We start from the raw sequence: 4,116 nt of genomic DNA, 5'->3' as shown, positions 1-4,116 counted from the left end.
AAGAGGACTATACAACATATTGAGAACCAAGTATTTAATTTCTGACCACTAATAATGAAGCATGAGCTTTCTTTCTAGAACACTCTATGATTCAGAGTTGCACATTCCCCAAGGATTCTAGATGACAAATGATTTCACTATTTGACACAATTATCATTATTATTCTTTTGGATAGTCATACATCTGCCTTTATTGTGAGCAGCAGGTGGTACACTTCCAGCAGTAGTAAAAAAAAAAAAAAAAAAAAAAAACTTACAAAAGCAGGAATTCACTGAAGCCACCTGGTTGGAACCCTCGGGAGCTATCATATGTAGGTGCCACCTCAAAGCAGCAGAAAGAGGACTCCAAAGCCCATGAGGAGTGAGGCCATCAAGGAGATGAGGAGCTCTTCATAGATATCCTGAGTGTACTTGGTGGAGGCAACCTCATAAATGAAGAATCAGGGGGTAAAGAACATGCCAATGGCCAATAGAACCATGGTCAGACGGGGGATGACAGCAGGGTTCACTGGGCTGGTGTATCTCCTCATGGCCTTGATCTCCATTTTGCTAGGCATAGGGTAATCCACTGCTCCACCAGTGGCATATTTTAATAACCCTGAGATTTGAGGATCTTCCTACTTTGCTAGGTCTTGTCTGAACCTTACCAAATGGTTTGTGAAATTGAGAGACTAAACTGAGATACAATATGAGATAATTCATGACTGCCACCGTCTGTGTCCTCAGGTCTCAGGAATTAAGATGGGCAGAAAGCACTCTGAGATCAAGGGCAGATAGGTCTTCTCTTTCAGCATTGTGAGTGAAGAAAAGTATTTGCCACAGGATAGGGGAACATTACCCACTCTTTGAGAGCTCTTTTAGGCCTACTGCCCAACAACTATGGCTCTGCTATAAGTATCAGAGGAATACAGATACAAGGAATCTGGCTTTTTTTTTTCCTTGACCTTACTCCACTTTCTCACTTCTTAACCCTCCATGCATTTTTAGCTCATATCTGACAAAAGCTCTTTAGCCATTCTCAGCATTTTGATTCTCTGGCGGAAATCTGAATTCAACTTAACAGTGCTTATTGACCAGGCTCTGTGCTGGGACTCAGGGAACCACGTGGAGCCCAGTTCTCCAGGCATCACGGGACCACACCTAGAGGTCAGACTTCCCTAGGAATTAAGTTTCCCTGGGATTTCAAAGTGGATAGGAAGATAATTCCAGCACTGCCTCAAAAGTCGGGAAGCCTGGGTTTCAACATTTATACATTTTAGAAATGAGGGGCCCCTTTGCCTCTTAGTCTAAGTCCATATGATTCTAAATCCACATCATCTCCAGGGCACATTTTGAAAGAGGATGATTTTCAACAGGCACTAAAAGGATGAGTATAGACATGCCTGGGTGGCTCAGTTCGTTAAGTGTCTGCCTTCAGCTCAGGTCATGATCCCAGGGTCCTGGGATCAAGTCCCACATCGAGCTCCCTGCTCAGCAGAGAGCCTGCTTCTCCCTCTGCCCGTTATTCCCCTTGCTTATTCTCTCTCTCTCTCAAATAACAAAGTCTTTTTTTGTTGTTGTTTATTTTATTTTTTTAATTTTATTTTATTATGTTATGTTAATCACCATACATTACATCATGAGTTTTTGATGTAGTGTTCCATGATTCATTGTTTGTGCATAACAAAATAAAATCTTTAAAAAAATACATAAAAGTTAGAGTATAGAGGGACATTCTACAAAACACCTGACCACTACCCTTCAGAGGTATCAAGGCCACAAAAGACAAGAAGGGACAAAGAGACTGTCCTAAACTGGAGGAGACAAAGGAGAGATGACATCTAAATGCAATCTGTGGGATTCTGATTGGATCCTGGAACAGAAAAGGGCCACCAGTGGAAAAACTGGGTAAAGTCTGTAAGTCTACAGTTTAGCTAATACTATTATGTCAATGTCAACTTATTTGTTTTTATATCATGGTTATATAAGATGTTAGCATTAGAGGAAGTTGGGTGAGGAGTTTATGGGGACAGTCTACAATATCCTTGCAAATCTTCTTAAATCAAAAATTATCTGCAAATAAAAAAATTAAAAATAATAAAAACATTAGTATGTATCTTCCCAGAAAGTGAGACTATAAATTTATCAAGGGGTCTTCTTTTTTCTTTCAGTATGTTTCTTAGGGCCTAGCATAGGGGTGTCTTACAGTAAGCTCTCAAACTCTTATTAGAATTAAATTAGTCAAAAATTATTCACAACCACAATTTAACCTGGGATGGAGCAACATGTAACCTCGTCACTGTTATAAGAAGTTAATATTGCAAGTGTGGTATTTCTACAACTACAACACATAAAAAAGTCTGGGAAAATGCCATTGTTTCCTGGTACCAAGGAAAAGCAATCTCTACATTCAAGGCAGATAGCCAGTCTGATTTTGGAAAATAAAAAGGAAAGAAAGAAAAAGTAACCACACAAAAGATCAAGTAGCTCCTTTTAAAAAACCATCATCGTTGCTATTTGGACTAAGCCAGAAGCTCCAGATAACAGTAACTACTTAAGAAGAAAAGGAACAAAAAAACCCTCGGAGCTTTCAATTTGTTTTTCATAATAAATGAATTGCCCCCACCAAAATGCAGCCTTGAGGAGTTAATTAAACAGCTGCCCCCATGGCTGATTCTGAGATGTTAGAAGGCCCGTGACAGGCCCCTAAACAAATGGGGTAATAAAGGTGTGGGCTGTTTGGCTTGATTGAAGAGCTTGAGTTTTTCACCCCTAGTCTCTAAGCCATCTGGAAGTGAGTTTGTGGAATGTGGGATGGCAGCCTCTCTGCCCTTATCTACTGATAAGATTCTCAGCCTCAAACATGTGTACTAGAAAGGCAGGGAGCAAATATTTCAGACCTTAAACAACTTGCAATCCTCCCTCTAAAGTTCACGTTGTGCTATAGCACAGAAGGAAGGACACTCATCTCACATTCTTCCCCTCCAAATCTAGGGCTTTTGACGTCAACATGAGCCAAGACTGAGAAGTTGACTTAAAGGAAAACTGTGTTCTGATTCATGAGTTCCACCCACCTTCTCTAAGCCCCACTCACTTTAGGCTACAAAAGTCAGGCTTCTGAGAGTTGTCCGAGGATGAGACTGCCACGCAAAGGAGGTTTAACTGAGCAAAGAATCTGAGGATGAGGGCCAGTCTCTGTTTACAGCTTCTGGTCTAGCTGAATCCTAGAACACAAGATATCTGAGGATGGCAGAAAGGATCCACTGTGTCATCTGTTTTTCAAAACAGGAGATGTTCTCCCACTCTTGGTTCATCCAACCTCGGACTGATCCTGAAACTCAAAGAAATAGCAAGGCTTTCATAATCGTTTGTGGGGTTGGAAAAATGCAATGGCAAGCTTGATTAAAATGTTTCTCTTCTCTGGTCTCAAAAATCTCATGTGTAAGCTATTTGAATGACTAACAAAATTATTCTTAAAACAACAGAAGTCACCATTTAATTTCATTTATCACCCAAATGTTTTTTTAAAGTACCTACTCTGTGCCAAGTGCTGGTGCCCGTACTAGAGAGTATGGCTCCTTCGACCTTAACTCTTTCAAAAGGGGCCACTCTGCTCTTTAATGTCTTACAAAACTTGATGGTTCCCCTCCGGCACAATAATGTGAGAGCAGAAATAAAGAAGGATGACATTTAAAAGAAGACTTAATTGGTTTCATAGTGGAAAAGTGATCCAATTTCCCTTTCTTGACAAAAAGCAAAGTGATCATTTTATCTACACAATCTTACTAGAGTCATTGGGGTTGTCTAATGGCATTATAACTAATTGCAGAGTAAAACAAAGATAAGGATAGTTTATTGGACAAAATAATTTCAAAAATTCTTAGCTCTGGTGAAACCAAACCAATGGAGTTTCTTTGCCCATTGCAGTGATAGTAATATATATAATGTTCTTGTGAAACAAACACCAGGCATATAAACAGGCAAGCATAGCAGACATGAAAGATTATCTGTGATAAGCTTATGTTGAAATCAACAGTTCCCTTGAACATATTACTGCTCTTTAAGGGCCCCATGTCTGTACTCATACACAAAAACCAACTAACTCTGTCCACTGAGTTTATAACTTTTTATATTATAT

At 39.7% G+C, this 4,116-nt stretch overlaps 1 pseudogene; it reads right to left on the bottom strand.

Annotated features, from left to right (window-relative positions):
- Window positions 1-322: 322 nt before the first annotated feature.
- Window positions 323-544, bottom strand: LOC113937871 (annotated as a pseudogene).
- Window positions 545-4,116: the final 3,572 nt, after the last annotated feature.

The sequence above is a fragment of the Zalophus californianus genome, chromosome 8 (assembly GCF_009762305.2).
Source record: "Zalophus californianus isolate mZalCal1 chromosome 8, mZalCal1.pri.v2, whole genome shotgun sequence".
Taxonomy (NCBI): domain Eukaryota; kingdom Metazoa; phylum Chordata; class Mammalia; order Carnivora; family Otariidae; genus Zalophus; species Zalophus californianus.
Note: the sequence above shows the minus strand (reverse complement) of the source record. Positions and strands in the feature narration are given on the sequence as shown.